Source organism: Colobus angolensis, unplaced genomic scaffold, assembly GCF_000951035.1.
Source record: "Colobus angolensis palliatus isolate OR3802 unplaced genomic scaffold, Cang.pa_1.0 Scaffold127, whole genome shotgun sequence".
Lineage (NCBI taxonomy): Eukaryota > Metazoa > Chordata > Mammalia > Primates > Cercopithecidae > Colobus > Colobus angolensis.
The window spans coordinates 4,291,299-4,313,544 of record NW_012113919.1 but is presented as its reverse complement, the minus strand read 5'-3'; positions in this window follow the sequence as shown (position 1 = coordinate 4,313,544).

The following is a 22,246-nucleotide window of genomic DNA, read 5'->3' as shown; positions in this document are numbered from 1 at the left end:
CAGTTTTCTGACATTGGCCTTAGCAATTATTTTCTGAAGAAGACTCCAAAGTACAGGCAAAAAAACTAAAAATAGACAAGTGGGACTACATCAAACTAAAAAGCTCCTGACAAGTAAAGAAAACATTCAAGAATGTGAAAAGGCAACCTATGAAATGGGAGAATATATTTGCAAGCCATTTTGCTAATAAAATGTTAATATCCAGATATATAAAGAACACATGCAACTCAATATCAGAAAAAAAAAAAATCACCCACTTAAAAAAAGGGTAATGGCCTTGAATATACATTTTTCCAAAGAAGACATATAAATGTCCAAAAAAGCACAGTATCACTAATATCAAGGAAATGCAAATAAAAAACCCAATAAGATATAACTTTAAACCTGTTATGAAGGTTCTTATTAAAAACTTCAAGAGTGTTGGAGAGGCTGTGGATTAAACGGACCCTTCAACACTATTGGTGAGGATATAAATTTATACAGCCATTATGAAAAATAGTATAGATGCTCTTAAAATATTTAAAAATAACACTATCATATATGGTCTAGCAATCCCACATCTGGGTGGATATTTAAAGGTAATGAAATCAAGAACTATAAGAGATGTCTGCACTTAACACCCCACATTCAGTGCAGCTTTATTCACAATAGCTAAGATATAGAAATAATCTAAGTGTCCACTGATGGTGAATGGATAAAAAAAATGTGGTAAGTAGATAGACAGAGAGATAGAAGAAAAACAGAGATATGCTCAATGGAGTATTACTTAGCCTTACAAAAGAAATAAATCTTGCGATTTTCAATAACATGGATGAACCTGGAGGACATTATGCTAAATGATATAAGCCAGTCATAGAAAAACAAAAACTGCATGATCTCATATATATATAGAATCTAAACAAGTTGAACTCATACAGACAGAGAGTGAATTGTGATTATCATGTGCTGGGGGTTGTGAAAAATGAAGAGATGTTTGTCAAAAGGTGTAAACTTGCAATTATAAGATGAATACATTCTGTATATCTAATGTACAGCATGATGGTGACTATGGCTAATAATTCCATGTTGTATACTTGAAATTTACTCAGAGAGTACATTTTAAGTGCTCACACAACAAAAAAGCTAACTATGTGAGGTGATGAATTTGTTTATTATTGTAATTATACCAATCATTCTTAAGTGTATATGTATATTATATCACACTGTCCACTTTAGATATATATAGTATTTGCCAATCATATCTCAATAAAGCTGAAAAAAAGAGAAAATTATATTTAAAATATATTGTCTTAAAAATTGTCAAAATTAAAGAATGAAACGAAACCAAAAAACAAATCTAAATTAATTCTGACAAGAAATGTTACCCATTTATTTTATGGGCACCATAATAAAACAGGATCAAACAAATTGTCTTTTTTAAATATTTTGCATTGATTAAATACAGTGTATATATTTTATGGTTTAACTTTCTCCAGAGAATTGATCTCTTTTGAATGCAGTTTCCTGTCTTGAAAATATTTGATTTCAGTAACTGATTGAATTAAATTTTCTAGTATAGAGGAACAAAATAGTATCTGGCATTCATGGAAATATCAATTCATATAAACTAAAATTATTTTGACATATATATTGTTATCCTCTGCCACTTCAGATTAGAACCTATTTGTATAGTCTGAATCATTCACATTTTTACTAGTCTCTAAGTCGGATCATGTAAGAGAAGTTTAGAACCTTCTGGCACTTTCCATGTTTGCTCCTACTTATTCTTTCTTCCTAAGATGAAAAAGTTAAGCCAATTGAGTTAGACTCCAAAAGTCTAATAGGAATATTTTATCTAGTGGGTGGCACATAATAGGTGACATTCAAGTGTGTCATAGAAATAAGCTATTAGATAATGTTCCATACAGTTTAAGGAGTGGAGATATTTTCTATTTTTGATAATGATGGAATCTCTTGCACCAGATCAATGTGCCCCATTTCTCAGTAAAATAATTGAAATATACGTGCATATGTCTGTCTGCGTGTGGGGGGGGCGGTGAGTGGGCATCCATATATCACACTGGACAGCTGCCAAGGTAGACTGACCTTGAGAAACCTAGACCCCACAAACCAGAATGAAAGTACAGAGAAGAGTACCTGACATAATTATATAACTATTTTCCTCTTCATCTATTCTCCAAATATTAAACTATCCGAGAAGAGAAGCTAAGAAGTCATGCTAAAGGAAGCTCAAGAGTGAGGAGATATTTTGTTTTGTTTTGAATTTGGTTTGGTTTGGTTTGGTCATTTATTATAATGTTGCTAAATTAAAACATGTTCAGAACATGGAAAATATAAGATGAGTATGTCCTGAACATGGACATGCACTACTTGGATCATTCTTCATGGAAAGACATTTTTCTCACGGCCAGATTGCTGCTGGAAAACATTCTTCAGCTGTTAGTCCATTCAGGATTGCCTCAGCTGGAGGGAGTCACTTCTAGGCCCACATGCAAAGACTGATCAGGGCCCTGCTATTTTGGTCTAACATGGAAGAACTCTGAGAGGAAATTTCTGCTGTAGGGCTCCGTTGGGGTTGGCTGAGGCAGATGGGTGTTCTTTGACGTCCAAGTTTTCTCTTCACTCAATCTTCCTCCCTTAAACCCTTCCACATTTGTGGATACCAATGGTAATTCCTAACAAACATCCTGTATACAAAAATCTGTCTGAGAATCTGCAACTCAAAGAAACTAACTTGTGGCAGTGGCTTCTGTGGATGGATCACCCACCGCTTGGATTGCAGTAAGGAGTCCATTACTGGTTAGTAGATGAAGCACAGATAGCTCCAGGCACAAAGTGACAGAAAGATGTTTTCACCTTTCACCAGTGATGAATTTGGATGGTTTGCCAGAGGAAGGAAAATCATGAGCTGATGCAATTTATCAGGAGTTGGAAAAGTATGAAAAAAAAAAAAACATACATGTAAGGAAAGTGGGACAGGATAGTTATTACTGAACTCTATTAAAATTCCAATAAAAGATAGTAAATGATTCATAGTAATAAACAGGAAATTGAAAATAAAGTAGGACATCCAAAGAGTATCTTTGATAATGTTATTTTCATCTCATACAGTAGTAGTAAAAAAAGAAAACTAAAGAGTAGAAGTAATAATGAATAATATTTAATTGTTTGAGTAGCAAATCTCTAAATAAGGTTCAACTACCAACAAAGGAAAGTCATCTGTGCCAACAGCAAGCTCTTTATTGGAAATGAATGGGGCCCTGGCACATGGCTTATGGATGTCTGAGGTGATGAACCACCAAATTCTCAAGTCCAGGTTCCCCTGAACCCTATGATTCTGTAGAAGAAGACGCTCCCTCTCTTCTAATGCATGGAATTGTATTAATTCATTCTTGTACTGCTATAAAGAAATTCTTTAGTCTGGGCAATTTATAAAGAAAAGAGGTTTAATTGGCTCATGGTCCTGTAGGCTGTACAGGAAGCATAGTATCTTCTGCTTCTGTGGAGTCCTCCGGAAACTTACAATTATGGTAGAAGGTGAAGGGGAAGCAGGCATGTCCCACATGGCCAGAGCAGGAGAAAGGGGATGGGATGGGGGGGTTCCACACACTTTTAAAACAACCAGATCTCATGATAACTCTCTCATTCACTATCATTAGAAAAGCACAGAGGGGATGGTTCTAAACTATTCATGAGAACTTCAGCCCAATGATCCAATTACCTCCCACCAGGCCCCACCTCCAACACTGGAAATTACAATTCAATATGAGATTTTGTGGGGACACAAATTCAAACCATATCAAAAATTAATTTTGATAAGGCAGATAGAATATGAGATTGGAAAGGCAAATGTTATTGATTGGGTGAAGCATCCAAAATATAGAATTGAAAATCCTGATAAGGACTCCAAGAGACTTTGCCTACTTACTACCAGCATGGCTCCAAGAAGCATGGAAAAAATGATGTCCACATGCTAAGTGAGGCTGATGTACAAATTTTCTGTTGGTGAAGGAAGACAATAAAATATTCAGAAAAGTGAATAAATAACATATAAACATATCATGACAATCTTCCAAAGGAAGACTCAGAAAATGTCTTTATCACTGTCATAAAAGAATATGCTAATGAAAGGGAAGCAGTATTATTAAGTTCAATGGTGGCTATCTTTTTGTTTTGTTTTGTACTGCTCATCATGCAAAAACTAAACAAAACAAAATAAAAACATCTAAAAACACTAGCTAGTTTTTTTGGCTTCTGGAGACAGCATAACCTACACCTGAGAATGATAAGTGCTCTTCAGTTTTCTCATCACTGACACTCCACTTTTGTGGAGTCTATGGTATGCTCCAGGGCTAATATCACACCTTGTGCTACTTTTCTTAAGTGTCTTTTTTTTTTTTGAAACAGAACTTTGCTGTGTCATCTAGGCTAGAGTTCAGTGGTACAATAGTGGTTCACCACAGCCTTAACCTCCTGGGCTGAAGTAATCCTCCTACCTCAGCCTCTCGAGTAACTGAGAATACAGGCATGTGCCACCAAGGCCAGCTATTCTTTTGTTATTTTTGGTAGAGGCAGGGTTTTACCATGTTGTCACATTGGTCCCAAATGCCTAGGCTCAAGCAATCCTCTTGCCTCAGCCTCCACAAGTGTTGAGATTACAGACATGAGCCACTGAGCCTGGCCAGTTGTATTTCTACGTATCAGTGGCTATCAGAAATTTAAATCTAAAAAAAATTCCTATTACAATAGCATCAAGAAGCCATACACACAAATAGGAATAAGATGTAATAAATCTCATACAATATTTAATAAACCTTTATACTCAAAACCACAAAAAGATTATTGTTACATTTTGAAAACAAACAATATTAAATATTTAAATATTATTTATATTTAATTTGATATTTATATAATATTTAAATATTAAAAATTTAAATAATAGGATTTACAATTATACAATAAACACCAAAGCCTTAGACAATCAAAATAAAATGAAAGATCAGTAGCTGAAAATTACACAATATTGATGAGATAAATTAAAGAGGAGCAAAGTAAACATAAGAATGTATCTTATATTCATATACTAGAAAATCCAATGACATAAGGATGCTTATTTTAAATTAAACTATAAGCAACATCCACAGTAATAATACTTGTCAAAATCAACATACTGGATCTAAAATACATATGAAAATACCCAGGTCCAAAAATAGCCCAAAAAAATCCTGAAAAAGAACCCTAAGCTTGAAAATTTACTTAAACATACTAGTATATTGAAAGACTCATCAAAAATCTAGAATAATTGAAACAATGTAGGCTTGGTACAAAGATAAACCAATAGAATGATGAAACAGAATAGAGTTCCAGAAACAAACTTTTAGTCATCTAAATATAATAGAAGGGATGGGTTACATAGATAAGATAGATGATGATAAAGTGAGGATGCCATGAGAATTGAGTAAGTGAAATCAGGAGTACAGGTAACATTAAATTCACACAGAATGGAAGGTATATGGATGCTTCAGAGACAAACTAGGATTGCATGGGTTTCTTAGATGATGGATTCTACTTTTTAAAAATTAAACTCATTGTGAGAAGGGGGTGGATCAGACAGCCCGGGGAAGTTTATATATCCAGAAAAAACAAAGCACAAATCTCATTGTCTGTAAGTAGCAGTTATATGAGTCATTAATGCTATATGGTCATTCTTGTTTGAGCATATAGCATATAGCCAGGTGGGAAGTCCATTCATGGCGTACAATTGGGCATCAAGGCTGATGGAGCTGCACCATCTGCAGTGCTGTTCATTCCTGTGCACAGAGAGAGATATCTGAATGGCCTCAAACCACCAATAAAACCTGCTGGCCCAGAAAAAACACTTTATTCAGACTTTGCTGACAAGAATGATTATCTAGTTCCACCCTGGAGTCAATCCTATTCTGTGCCAAGAGCAGGGGAAAACCAGAAATATTTTACTAACAATGCTAATAACCACCACAAACAAGAAGATTAGAATTTCAGAGTAACTGTTACAGAGAATGAAAGAACTAACGAAGAAAAAATTATGTTGCAACAGGCAACACCCATCACCTAATATGAATATATAGGGACACTTGTCTTCATAATTGGATTGTAGTTTTCATCACTGCATAACAGCTTGGTGGAAAAATGAAAAAGCATTCATTTAGAATTATCTAGAGGAAGGACTGTAAATTAATGCAAATGATATTTTTCCCCTGGGCTAAAGATTACAATGGAAGAAACTTTATCACATTTGTTTAAAAGTATTACAAGTGTTATGTTTAGTAGGATATGCAAGATAATAAACACGGAGGTGGTTGACGAGAAGAAATAGGGGATTCTAGGGACAAAGAGGTCATTTGAGTATTTGAAAAACTTCCCAAGCTGACCATAACTCCTATGATAAATTATTCTCCACATCCTGAGAAATATGTGGCTAAGGTTGGAAGTTACCCAAGTTAGCTCACAATTTTAATGGGTTTTAATATTAAGTCAAGTTCTTCAAACCTAATCCTAAACAGGCCAGACCACTGTGTTTCCCCTTTGCTTCCCCATCATTGTAAACCAGATCTAGGACCTGTACCCTTTCATTAGTTCAATTATAGATGGGGCTTCTGCTTAGGTTCTTTGCAATTACCAACTTACTTAATGTTATTATTTCACCAATTGCTCTTTTTGATACTGTAGATCTCAAGTGTCGATCCCTGACTACTATCTTGAAAATTCCAGGAGATATCATTAGGTCTTCTTCCAGGAGAATCGAACCAGGGCTGCTGATTTTCATATGCATTTATTTGTCATGACATTTTATCAGTTTCCAGTTTGCCTCTTGTGCTTGCCACCTAAGTATTTTGTTTGTTTCCTGAATACTCTGAGACTTTCCCCATTGACATCATATCATGTCCCTGTTTCTGAATGGATTTAAAAATTACACCTTAGATTGATATCTAGCTTGCTATATTTGGTTTGCCATTTTCTATGACTAACCTCTCAGGGTGTGCTTTTTCCTCCATTTCCTGTCAAACTCAATCTCAGTTCTTTGTTACAGCAAACTGACTTCTTTTATCAAAGACTCAAATGCTTTTCAAATAAAGCCTTTCAAAGCCAGTCAGTCATTCAATACATAAGCCAGTATGTTAGAAAAACATTTTATACCTGCAAAATAAATTTCCAACAATGAATAAAAGGTACACCCTTAATATAACTCAGTAACTATAGGAGAGAAAAATACTCTACAAGACTGATTGTCCAAAAGGTATTACTGTAGGATAAAACAGTTACAAATATTGTATTATATTTTTTTGCCAGAAATATCACTTTTAATTTTCTTTAAAATAATATGTTCAATATTCTTTCCAGACTACCTTCTCCAAAATTAACAATATGTGAAATATAAAATATGGCAGTTATTTTTGTTTGTTTTGGCCTTCATCATGGTGCTTTATCAAGTGTAAGTCTATTTTCTACGTTTTCTTAGACTTTCGTGTGTGAGTGCAGTTGTGTGTGTGTGTGTTTTAAAACAATACTAACACACTGCTAAGTAGAAGCTAGCATGGTACTAAGTAGGCACTAAACATATTTGATTTACTATGATAATAAATTTGGAGATAATAAGACAACCTATTGGATCACTTCTTTTATATGATTTGATGTTTCAAAAACACTAATTCATAAAATATTTTGATACTGTATAAGATGATAGTGTTAAGAAAGTGGATAGTCAATGCCATGTGTAAATAGTTTAAGTATCATCTGTTTAGTCCATTCATTTTTTTTTTTCTTTGTTTTCTTTGAGACAGGGTCTCACTCTGTTACCCAGGGTGGAGCGCAAGGGCACAAAGACAGCTCACATGCATCTTCGACCTCCAGGGCTCACGTGACCTCCCGACTCAGCCTCTCAAAGTGCTGGGATTATAGGTATAAGCCACCACACCCAGCTCCATTATTTCTAAATACTGTGTTTCATGATCATATTTTAAATTTAGATAAAATGAATTGAATATGTTGTCATAAATACAAAAACTATGCCAACATGTTTTCTATCAAATTATTTCAATTTCTAGCTCACAAAATGGAGTTTTAAATTCAAGGGAGTAATTGGTAAGAACTGTAGATAACTTCTAAGCTAGAGACAAATTAATAAGAACACATTTTAAAAAATATAAACTTACTCATTAGAGTTCTCTAAAACATCACTGTTCTCCATCTAATCGTATAGCATTCACTAAGATTCCTAAACAAACTCATGTGAAGTGCTTATGATATTTATGTATTTAGTGTCACCATGTGTAGTGCCATGTAGGAAAGCTCTATCAATAATGTATTTAAAGTCACTGAAGAAGGCCATGCTCAGTACCTAGGGAAAAGATTATTTTTCTAAGTTGAAGAGAGTGGTGTGATAACTGGGAATATCTAAGAATGGTCTACATTTTGTTATTTAAAAATAACCTTGTTACTATTTTTCTATTAAAATACATTTCTGTTTTTCAGAGATAAAATCATTATTGTGGATTCATAATTAATAATGAAATGACTTCAAGATCGATTGTCAAGTTTTTAAAAAATATCAAGATGCTGATGAATTTGATTGAATGAATGAAAATATTTACTGTTAGGAGAAATACAAATAAAACACACATCTTTGTCTATGAATTTCTGGTTTTAAAAATTCGTTGAAAAATAGGAGTTGAAAGTTATTTACCAAAATGTTATATATTATAATAATTTTTTAAGCTTAAAAAAGTAGGTTAGGGGGAGGTAAGAGAGGTTTTTAAAAAGTCTTATTATTTGTATTCGTATTATGAGAATAAATTGTGAGTAGTTAATAAAACATAACATTTAAAAATGCTTACAGTATTTTAATCACTAGTCCTTTAGAAACATAAAATAGAATTTCAAACTTTTAAAATAACAAATTACATAAAAGTAACTTCATTGAAAATAGAAATGCTTGAGGGTTACATTTACCTCAGAATAAAATTTCTTAGGTAAAAGTTATTAATGAAAAGACTATTTTTTAAATACTGTGTTACAAGGCAATCAATATTTCTAAGAGTCTCTGAGAGTCCACAGCTTTCTCAATTATTCTTCCACTGATCCCCTTGAAAAACATTTTTTTCTCTAATAATTCCGTGTGAACATAACTATATTATTCCCCTGACCTGAATAACATCTTTAATCCTGCTTTGCTTTTTGGAATACATAATGAAAAATTGAACATTCAGGAAATACAATTCATGTTATAACACTTTGTAGATCAACAGCTATGATCTACATTTCTGTTTTCCAGAGATAAAAATCATTAATGTGGATTCATAATTAATAATGAAATGACTTCAAGATCCATTGTCAAGTTTTAAAAAGTATTTTAAAAATACATAACATAGATGTTACATATATATTTTTAAACAAAATATTTATTAAATGACAGTTTAATAAATCAATTAATTTAATAAATAGTTACTTAATAAAATTAGTTAAAATAATAACCATTCATTTTATTAAAATATGAAAGGTTATTATTTACTTTGTTTTAATTTTAATAAGTATTTATTATTAAGTAATACTTTATGAACAAATATTTTCTAATCTTTATTGCTTCCCAGTATATGAAGTTTTTCATCAAGAATTATTACACTTTTTACTTCGTTAAAGTATTAAAATAATTTTCCATTAATTACACATATATTTATACCATCTACTTTACAGACTAAATATTTAGATAGGAAAATATGTTAGGGCACTCCAAACTACAACTGCCTATAACATGTCAATACAAAACAATTTCACTGTACTCTTCTTGTGTTACCATTGATTATTAAAATATCTGCAAATAAGGGAAAACAATTAATACATAACAATGTGGTTGGCAAAATGCTTGATATGGTGAACTTGAAGAAGCTGGTAAATTATGTAGAATGTATTTTGAAAACACATTTGAATATATTGAACAATTTATCTTTTGAACTCAGGAACAAACATTAAAAATAGAAGCCAAAATGTAAAGTGCTTAATTTTTTTTGCCCCAAAAACATAATTTTTCTAAAGAAGTGAAAATAAATTTAAATAATCCTAATGCTTCTGGCACCTCTTCAAAATCTAAGATATACATTTTATTAAAGATAATGATAGTTAATTGTGATAATAATGACTAATGTTTGGTGAATACCTATCATGTGCCAGACACTCTTGTACTGATTCTGTCTTGAGTCAATGACTCTTAATTCTTACAACAAACCTGTGATGTAAATATTTTTTGATGCAAGGCCATGTAAATTTTCAAATACTTTTTGCTGTTTTAAGCATGAGAAAACCAAGGCACAGTATGGTTTCAGGGCTGTCTCCAGACCTTCTGGCTTAATGTTTCCAACTTGCCCCTTGGGATTTATGCTTCTCCATTCTCCACCCTACTCTGTGACTTGAGAAGTCTCTTGCCCTTGTTTTCTGATTGTTTTCAGTAGAAGGCATGGCCAGGAGATAAAGGGAGGAGGAGAATGGGATCAGGGTATTTACTACTCCCCCTCTTTCTGCTACAACACCGCATATTGGCTGATTCAGTCATCTGGAAGCCAGTCACAAATCTAGTCTAAGCAGTGTTTTAGCCAAGGTTCTCAAGAAAGCAGAACTTGAGGCAGAAATATGTTGTGCGCTTTAGTGGAGATATTTAATTCTATTGAAATAAGATCAAATAAGGCAAAGAAGGATTGAAAACTAAGAACATATATTAACAAGCAGGGCACAACGTTAGCAACAATGGCCAGTTGCATCATCTCCCTGGAAATCTTTAGAGAAGCTGTATAGGAGAGGAGATGGAAAGGAAGTTTACCTGTTATTCCCATCTATTTATGCCCAATGATCAATGTGTAATTCCTGCCAATCAACTTGCAAACTTCTAGATTGCATTACCTGCTCCCTTAGAAGCAATTGAGACACCACATCTCACACCTTGCTATGAGGAACTTCATCTGAGTCTAAAAATCATGGACTCACTTTCAGTTCTTTTGTTAAATGCAGATAATTGGTGTTCTCATTTCCAAAGACTGCCTCACTGTTCTCTCTCTCTCTTTTTTTTTTTTTTTTTTTTTTTTTTGAGACGGAGTCTCGCTCTGTCGCCCAGGCTGGAGTGCAGTGGCCGGATCTCAGCTCACTGCAAGCTCCGCCTCCCGGGTTCACGCCATTCTCCTGCCTCAGCCTCCCGAGTAGCTGGGATTACAGGCATGTGCCACCACGCATGGCTAATTTTGTATTTTTAGTAGAGACGGGGTTTCACCATATTAGCCAGGCTGTCTTGAACTCCTGACCTCAGGTGATCCACCTTCATTGGCCTCCTAAATTGCTGAGATTACAGGCATGAGCCACCATGCCTGGCCTTCCATTGTTCTTTTCAGTGGTACCTTTGACTCAAAAATGCTTACCTTACTGTCAAATAGTTCTCTACGGTAGTCTTGAAAGGTTTGTTTAAACTATAAATGATGCTATGTTGGCATTATTTAAAGTTTAAAACTTCTGGAAAAGTTTAAACACTTTGACAAATACATTTCATAGGATGACTTTTGGCATATAAATAATTGATAGCGTTTTTTTTTTTTTTTGCGTATCAACTTATGAACCTAAAAGTATGCTATGCATGTAGCAACTTCCTCATTAGTTTATAGTATCATCCCTGTATACCAATATATTTTAAAATGTGACTGGTTAATGAATTTCATGATTCTCTTGGGGTGTGGGTAAGTGAAAATTCATGCAGGAGAAAAGGAAAACATCTACAGAACATTGGAAGTGAAAACCAATGATCTACATTTAACAAAATAACTTCAAGTGATTCTGATACACAATAAACCGTTTAAAACCACAATAATAAAGAAATGTTATTGACATTTATTTCCGTGGGCATTGACTGATATAAGACTTTTAGAAAAATATGAATTCTTCCTCAACTGTATATTTAACATGTTTGAAGACATGAACACTCTTCATATCTTCAACATTAAAGTGAAAGCCCCAATTTTAAGATATTTTGAGAGGAATGCTCAGATTTTAATTATCAAGTTATTTTAGATAACAATGACTTCAAAAATTTGCTTAACCCACACTCTTCTTTCTTTCTTTATTTTTTTTAAAGTATTTATTGACAAGATCTCTTTCAACTATTGGTGTAATGAATAATTTTTTGTGTTGACAGGACTGAGATTAAGGATACCTAGACAGCTGGTAAAACTATTTCTTATTTCTGTGTGTGTCTGTGAGGAAGAAATTAGCATTTGGATCAGTAAACCAAATAAAGAAACTTCACCCTCACTTACGTAGATGGGCATCTTCCAATCCATTGAGGACTTAGAACAAAATGAAACAGGAAGGGTGAATTTGCTTTCTTTTCTGGAACAGGGACATCCATCTTCTGCCCTTGAAAATCAGAACTTCAAGTTCTTGGGCTCTCATATGTTAGGACTTGCGTCACTGGCCCTGAACCTTCTCAGACCTTCAGCTTTGGACAGAGAGTTATACCACTGGCCTTTTGGATTCTCTGTCCTTTAGAGACAGACAGAATAACACATCACCAGCTTTCCTGGTGGCAAGGAGGTGCCATCGTGAACCAAGATAGCGCCCTCTCTGGACATAAAATCTGTGGGCTCCTTGTTCATGGACTTCCCAGCCTTCAGAACTGTGAGAAATAAATTTCTGTTGTTTATAAGCTACTCAGTCTATGGTATTTTATTATCGCAGCTAAATGGACTAAGACAATTGAAAAGTAAAATTTCCAAGTCTTCAAGTTATAATTCTCTTATTGCATGGTAGTTAATCTTGATCTTCAATGCTATGGTAATGTACATTGCTGTTATTACATGAATATAGATCTATTAATTTCTGAATATAAAAGGGAATTCAAGAATCTTGTGGCAATTATGTTGTTACATATTTAAAAATTGCCTCTCCATCCTATCTTCCTCCAAGTAGATCTGTACCACTCTGTAGTACTGAAAAATTCCAATTTTGTTTTATATTTTTAACTGACATTCTAAGTGTTTAGTTTTGTATTTTTTTAAATGTCTCTCACTAAGGCTACTGTAAGTAGTTTGTTATTTGCTTTTTGTGTTTTAGATATCTTGCCAGTATTAGTCTAGGTTCTTGGACTGACTCTCACTTTGAGTTTCACCCTTGAGCCCTATGGTATCTACATTTATGCCCGGTGCCTCTTTGTGATATCTACTGTGGAATTAGAGTAATCATCTTAACAACTGAAAGGTCACTCTCTAAATAGAGTATTTCAGGCAGCAGTTGTCTTGAATTCCCACTACAGATGCTTCTTTACCAACTCTTTTAAGAGCAGGCTGTCAGCCAAACATGGCTTGTGTGTGATGAAACTTCATGGATATGTGTCAGACATTTGAAAATCTGGCATTCATTTAATATTTTTCATATTGTAAGAAGTCTATCTTTACATGCCTCTGACATGTTTAATAAGCCTGTCAAGTACCAGGCGTTAATTTTTTTTATAACCTGTACAGAGTTGTCAGGTGCCAAGGGCTATAGTGGCAAATATGCAATATACTATTTACACACACAAAATATTTATTGTCTCTATAGATAATCATAGAATCAATGTTTATTTTTACACAGTACTTATAATCAAATGAGTATTTTAGATACAACTGGATGTAAAATAGGTAATATTCTGTAATGTCAATAAAAATGTTACCCTTAAGGGGAATTGTATGAGCTCTCTATATCTATATAACAGTATATTTCTATTTGGAAAAAAACAAAACTACCAGTCGAGTGAAAAGCAAAGCAAAACAGATCAAATAAGCAGAAACTTGGTTTCCTCATCATGTTATGAACATCTATGTCTCAGATTTGTATTAGAAAGAAGGGTTGATGAACCAACATCTGGAATCCAGTATCTATTCAGTTTTTAATTTTGTAATTTGTTTTTAGATTAAAATTATCTCTTCCAGAGGTTGAACCAAGGCAGTAAACAAAATTCCATGTCTTTATCCTACCTTACTATTAAGATTTTACAGTTGATCACTCATCTGCAATAATACTTTGGGGAAAATGAGGAACCCCTAAGGCCATCTTATTGTCTTTTTGAAAAACACATATTCAGTGAAAAGAAGCAAAGCCCCCAAATAAAAGACAGTGACCAAGATGTCTTTGTATGTTTGTTTGTTTGTTTGTTTGTTTCATGGTGGAGTTGGGTACATAGTTTCGATCGTAAAGCTTGTGCTGAAGTAGCAGAGCAGAAATAATCGCATTCTTAGTCTTTCAGAAAACTGAGTTTGTTCTTCTTCAATCATCTGTGGAATAACCAATACCAATTATTACTCACTATTCAGTTCCATAAAATGTGTATTTAATAAAAAATCTTCTATATTTTAGGAAGAAGAAACCAGTATGCTCTAGTTTTTACTGGTATTCTGAGCTAAGGATTTCCTAAATATTTACAGAATATTAAGAATAGTTTGTCTGCAGTATATATTATTGTATTGGCCATTCTTGGTTGATTTCCCCAGCTGACAAGTGATGTGTTCTTTCAATATGCAGAGTCATCTCTCTCTGTCTTTTTTTCTCCATTTTTTTCTGTTTTCTCTTTATGTCTCTCAAAGTAGGGGTACAGTGTTGGTTGTTTTGGTCTAGAATTTAATGCAGGATCATGCATGAAATTTAATTGACTTGCCACTGCTTCTATTCATTCCGAAATAGTTCTTCAATTCTCCTGTGTTTTATACGATTTACTTATTTTTAAATTTTTGGAAATTTTTATTTAATTGTAATTTTTAGTATTTGTTTTGTTCTATTTTATCTGTTGCCCTTTCTCTACTCTCATCTTTCTTTTTTTAAAAAAAGGTTATCCTTTTCATCTATTTTTCTTACCATAGTTGACTGTGATTATTAAATTTCTGTCCCTTTCACTTTTGTCTTTACATCCAAACTGATTTTATTTTTGTGTTTTAGTTATTTTAGAGTTTTGTCACTTTATTCTATAATTCTTTCTGTTCTTCAACTATCTTATTCTGGTTACTGCTGTTTTGTTTTTTTTTTTTTCATAGATTTCTTCTTTTTCTTTACTTTTTTATCTACTTTTGAAACATTTGTTAGAGTTTTTTAGGCATTTTTGTTCAAATGTCTTTCTAGCAATTCCTTGTTATTCATAGGTATTTTTTTTCTTAACTTTTTTACAATGATAATGGTTCATTATTTTCTTGGTCTCTTTAGGCTTTTGTGACAAAAAAACATAAAATGGGTAGCATATAAACAACAGAAATTTATTTCTCACATTTCTGGAAGCTGAGAAGTTTATTACCAAGGTACCAACAAATTCCCCGTCTGGTGAGAGCTTGCTTTCTGATTCATAGCTGGCCATCTTTTCTCTGTAACCTCATATGGTGGAAGTGACAAGGCAGCTCTCTGCATCTTCTTTTATAAGGACACTAATCCCATTCATGAGATTTGTAACCTAATCACCCTCATGTCCTAATAGCCTTCCAAGGTCCAACCTCCTAATATTACCACATTGGTGATTAGTTTTTAACATATGAAGTCTGTAGGGACACAAACATTCAGGCCATAGCATTTGATTTGAACTAATCCTTTCTGTTACTTACATTTATAGTACATAATTTTCCCATGTGAGGAGCAGACCAGAAAATAACTTTGAGTTTCATGTTTCTAGAGCTGTCTCTTCTGTTACTATTGTGAAGTCATATAACATGGCAATTATACTCTTAGATCAGTTACCTCTTCTGTGGCTTCCCACACTTTTAGCTGCACTTCATGTGTCTCATGATTGTTCCATTCTTAGTGTAATTTGTATTCTATTTCTATCTGTTTTAACTCAGTGTAGGGCTGAAAAAATGATTTTGTCCAGAAGAAATATAGATTTTGTTAATTTTGCAGTTTCACAGGCTGCTAACACGTCATCTTTCTGCAACCTTCTACACTCCATTTACACTCACGTTATTGTTTGTAAAACCACTTATGTTTTAGTTGTCTCAACCTCCAGTGGGCCCAGCATTCCTTCCTGTCAATAGATTTGTCAACTCTAGAGTCCTTTTGTGTGTATTCCTTCCACAAAGTTACCGCTATCACATGTATCTGTAGTTATTGACGGTTTTTAACAATCACTCTTTCATATATAGGGAGTTGATTGGGATACTTTGCCATCTAAACTTTTTAGAGATGTTGTCAATGGATTATCAGTTTTGCTATCATGGTCATGGTTGTTCAATTTAATTTTATGTGAGAATTTGGGGAGAAATGGAAAGGCAATGGGAGGCCATGTGGCTCTTATCACCGTCTTCCCTAGATCTCTTATTCCATTTGAAACCCACTCCTAACTAGTTTTTACTCCTCCAAATCATTAAATGTGCCTTTACCTGAATATCCAATGATTTGCTTGTGCTATTTACTATGGTTCAATATTTGACCTCTTCTAATATTACCTGTCATCAGTATTTGACATAGTTAATCATCTTATCCTGTGAAAACATTCTTCTCTTGATTTCTTTATTTAAATTGCTGTCATTGTTATTTCTGTTACCTTATAGACCACTCCTTTTCACTTTTATTTTCTTGTTCCATTTGTTTTCCGCATATCTCCAAGATGGGGAGCGCAATGGTTCCATATATTATTCTCTCCTTTGCTTCTGCATATCCTTGTGATATCCTGAAATCTCTTGACTTCAAACAATTATGTATGTTGAAGATGTTGATTTTTACATTTCCATTCCTGATCTTTCCCATCTGAACTGAATTTGTGTCGGATTATGGGTATGACATATTTTTGGATGCTAGTACATGCTTCAAAGTATGTATGGTCAAGTATGTAAGGTCAAGACTGGACTCGTGATACATCTTCCAAAACGAACTACACCCCAGTCTTCACTTCCATTATGGGAAATTCTGCCCTTCCAGTCACTAATTCCAAAGACCTTTGATTCTTCTCCTTGACCCTAATATCCATTAATCTGCAAGTATGGTTTGTTCTAGCTATGTGTACAAAAACGAATTGCTTTTTACATCTCCTCTGAGACTACCATCGTCTTTTGCCTCCTTCCTGATATAGACAGATTGCATCATTGTCAGGCTACTGAGCCCAAGCTAAGCCATCATATCCCCAGTAACCTGCACCTATACGTCCAGATCTAGATGGCCTGAAGCAATTGAAGAGCCACAGAAGTGAGAATAGTTTATCTGATAACATTCCACCCTCGTGATTTGTTTCTACCCCACCCTAACTGATCAATGTTCTTTATAATCTCCCCCACCCTTAAGAAGTTTCTTTGTAATTCTCCCCACCCTTGAGATTGTACTTGGTGACCTTCACCCTCTGATCCTAAAACATTGCTCTTAACTTCACCGCCTATCCCCAACCTATAAGAACCAATGATAATCCCATCACCCTTTACTAACTCCTTTTTCGGACCCAGCCCTACTGCACCCAGGTGAAATAAACAGCCATGCTGCTCACACAAAGCCTGTTTGGTGATCTCTTCACACAGACACATGAAACATTTGGTGCCGAAGACCCAAGTCAGCGGGACTCCTTTGGGAGACCAGTTCGCAGTCCTCATCCTCACTCCATGAAGAGATCCACCTACCACCTCGGGTCCTCAGACCCACCAGCCCAAGGTGCCTCTCACCTATTTTAAATCGGGTAAGTGGCCTCTTTTTACTCTCTTCTCCAACCTCTCTCACTATCCATCAACCTCTTTCTCCTTTCAATCCTGGTGCCACCCTTCAATATTTCCCTTAATTTCAATTCCTTTCATTTTCTGGCAGAGGCAAAGGAGACACGTTTTATCTGTGGACCCAAAACTCCGGCGCCAGTCACGGACTTGGGAAGGCAGCCTTCCCTTTGTGTTTAATCCTTGCGGGGATGCCTCTCTGATTACTCACCCACGTTCCATTGGTGTCTGATCTCCGCGGGGACGCCTGCCTTGATCATTCACCCACGTTCCCTTGGTGGCAAGTCAATTGCAGGGAGGCCTGCTTTCGTTGCTCACCCATGTTGCAGTCCAGGACTGCTCCCCACCCCCTTCTCTGTGTGTCTACCCTTTCCTTTAAACTTGCCTCCTTCACTATGGGTAACCTTCCACCCTCCATTCCTCCTTCTTCTCCCTTAGCCTGTGTTCTCAAGAATCTAAAACCTCTTCAACTCTCGCCTGACCTAAAATCTAAGCGTCTTATTTTCTTCTGCAATACAGCTTGACCTCAGTACAAACTCCACAGTAGTTCCAGGTGGCCAGAGAATGGCACTTTCGATTTGTCTATCCTACAAGATCTAGATATTTTTTTGTCAAAAAATGGGCAAATGGTCTGAAGTGCCTGACGTCCAGGCATTCTTTTACACACTGGTCCCTCCCTAGTCTCTGCTCCCAATGAAACTCGTCCCAAATCTTCTTTCTATCCTGTCTGTTCCTTCAGTCTCCACCCCAAGCTTTGAGTACTTTGAATCCTTTTTTTCTACGGACTCATCTGACCTCTCCCCTTCTCCCCAGGCTGATCCTCGCCAGGCCAAGCCAGGTCCAAATTCTTCCTCAGCCTCTGCTCCTCCACCCTTTGCTTGGAGTTGATCTTTCTATCAACTCCCCTTCTCATACCTGGTCTGACTTACAATTTTATTCTGCGACTAGCTCTCCCCTACCTGCCCAACAATTTCCTCTTAAGAGTGGTGGCTGGAACTGAAGGCATAGTCAGGGTATACATGTGCCTTTTTCTCTATCAGATCTTTCCCAAATCAGCCAACATTTAGGCTCTTTCTCATCAGTCCCACTAAATATATACAGGAATTCTGATATCTAACTCCGTCCTACAGTTTAACCTAGAGTGACTTAAATGTTATCCTAACTTCTACCCCCTCCCCAGATGAACGGGAAAGAGTTTTTTCTCTATCCCAATCTCACGCCGATAACCGCCGGCTTCATGAGCCAGACCTCCAGGAAGGCATTAGAGCAATTCCCTGGGAAAATTCCCAATGGAACTATCAGGCAGATTGCCCAGGTATAGCTAGGCAAGATTACATGGTTTCCTGCCTAGTTGAAGGGCTTAAAAAGGCAGCTTACAAAGCTGTCAATTATGACAAACTTAAAGAAACTACCCAAAGTAAAGACGAAAACCCATCCCAGTTCATGGCACACTTAGTAGCAATCCTTAGACGTTTCACCGCCCTAGACCCAGAGGGTCCAGAAGGCCACCTTATTCTTGATACGCATTTTATCACCCAGTCAGCTCTCAACATTAGAAAAAGCTCCAAAAATTGGATTCCAGCCCTCAAACCCTACAACGGGACTTAATTAACCTCACCTTCAAGGTGTACAATAATAGAGAAGAGTTGCAATTACTTTCCTCTGCTGTGAGAGAAACCCCAGTCATATCTCCAGCACACAAAAGCATCAAAACACCTAAGCCATAGGAGTCAGGCATTCCTCCAGGACCTCCTCTCCAAGGATCTTGCTTTAAGTGCTGGAAATCTGGTCACCGGGCCAAGGAATGCCCACAGCCCGGGATTCCTCCTAAGTCGTGTCCCATCTGTGCGGGACCCCACTGGAAATTGGACTGTCCACCTGGCCCAAGGCTCTGACTGACTCCTTCCCAGATCTTCTCGGCTTACAGGCTAAAGACTGACACTGCCTGATCACCTCGGAAGCCTCCTGGACCATCACAGATGTTTTTGTTAACTCTTACAGTGGAGGGTAAGTCTGTCCCCTTCTTAATCGATACGGAGGCTACCAACTCCACATTACCTTTTTTCAAGGGCCTGTTTCCCTTGCCTCCATAACTGTTGTGGGTATTGACGTCCAGGCTTCTAAACCTCTTAAAACTCCCCCACTCTGGTGCCAACTTGGACACCAAGTTATTTTATACACTCATTTTTAGTTATCCCCACCTGCCTAGTTCCCTTATTAGGTCGAGACATTTTAACTACATTATCTGCTTCCCTGACTATTCCTGGGCTACAGCCACACCTCATTGCCACCTTTTCCCCAGTTCAAAGCCTCCTTTGCATCCTCCCCTTCTGTCTCCCAACCTTCATCCATAGGTATAGGATACCTCTACTCCCTCCTTGGTGACAGATGATGCACCCCTTACTATCCCATTAAAACCTAATCACCCTTACTCCACTCAATGCCAATATCCCATCCCACAGCACGCTTTAAAAGGATTAAAGCCTGTTATCACTCGTCTGTTACAGCATAGCCTTTTAAAGCCTATAAACTCTCCTTACAATTACCCCATTTTACCTGTTCAAAAACTGGACAAGCCTTACAGGTTAGTTCAGGATCTGCACCTTATTAACCAAATTGTCTTGCCTATCCACCCCGTGGTGCCAAAGCCATATATTCTACTATCCTCAATACCTCCCTCCAAAACCCCTCCATAACCCATTATTCTGTTCTGGATCTCAAACATGCTTTCCTCACTATTCCTTGCACCCTTCATTCCAGCCTCTCTTTGCTTTCACTTGGACTGACCCTGACACCCATCAGGCTCAGCAAATTACCTGGGATGTACTGCTGCAAGGCTTCACGGACAGCCCCCATTACTTCAGTTAAGCCCAAATTTCTTCCTCATCCATTACCTATCTTGACATAATTCTAAATGAAAATACACATAGTCTTCCTGCTGATCATGTCTGGCTAATCTGCCAAACCCAAACCCCTTCTACAAAACAACAGGATTTAAATATTAATTATCATACAAAGTCAACCAGACCTAGGAGGAACTCCCTTCAGGACAGAACGACAGATGGTTCCTACCAGGTGATTGAGAAAAGTCCAATGGTTATTCAGTAATTGATATGGAGACTCTTGTGGAAGCAGAGTTAAAAAATTGACAATAATCGGTCTCCTCAAATGTGCGAGTTGTTTGCACTCAGCCAAGCCTTAAAGTACTTAACAGAATCAAAGACTATCTCAATCCTGACTCAAAAGGTTAACTACACCCTCTCTGAAACAAATTTGCATAAGAACTGTTTATAGGAATGCATCTTGATGAGACAATTGGGTTGTTATGAAATACTCAGGAATCCAGTCCAGCTCTAACACTCACCCCTGAGCGCACAGGCAATATTGGGCATGCTGGTAAAAGACCACTAGAATCCAGCAGCCTGGACCCCTTTCTTTGTGGTCAAGAAAGGCGGGAAAACAGGTGCAGGACTGCTATCTCAGTGAGCGTAACTAATTTGATAAGCAGAATTCCATAGGTAGTTACGCACCCTGTAAACGAATAAGCATTAGGACCGTAGAGCACGCTCTAGGACTAATGCTCCTCAGAAAATGACTAGGGATGCTGGCATCCCTATGTTCTCTTTTCAGATGGAAAACGTTTCCCACAAGGCAAAAACACCCCTAAGAGATATTCTGGAGAATTAGGACCAATTTGACCTTCAGACGCTAAGAAAGAAACGACTTACATTCTTCTGCAGTACTGCCTGGCCATGATATCCTTTTTAAGGGGGAGAAACCTGGCCTCCTGAGGGAAGTACAAATTATAACACCATCTTACAGCTAGACCTGTTTTGTAGAAAAGAAAGCAAATGGAGTGAAGTGCCATATGTACAAACTTTCTTTTCATTAAGAGATAACTCGCAATTTTGTAAAAAGTGTGATTTGTGCCCTACAGGAAGCCCTCAGAGTCTACCTCCCTATCCCAGTACCCCCTGACTCCTTCCCCAACTAATAAAAACTCCCCTTCCTTTCAACCCATTCAGTCCAAAAGGAGATAGACAAAGGGGTAAACAATGAACCAGAGTGCCAATACTCCCCAAATATGCCCCCTCCAAGCAGTGGGAGGAAGAGAATTCTGCCATGCCAGAGTACATGTACCGTCTTCTCTCTCAGAGTTAAGACAAATTGAAATAGACTTAGGTAAATTCTCAGACAACCCTAATGGACTCCTTTCCTTCCTAGGCATGGTTAGGTACTTCCGTCTTTGGATACCTAGTTTTACCATCCTGACTAAACCATTATGTAAACTTACAAAAGCAAACCTAGCTGACCCCATAGATCCTAAATCCTTCCCCCACTCTTCTTTCCGTTCCTTATAAACAGCCCTAGAAGCTGCCCCAACACTAGCTCTCCCTAACTCATCCCAACCCTTTTCCTTACACACAGTCAAAATGCAGGGCTGTGCGGTTGGAACTCTTACACAAGAGCCAGGACCATTCCCCGTAGCCTTTCTGTCCAAACAACTTGACCTTACTGTTTTATCCTAGCCCTCGTGT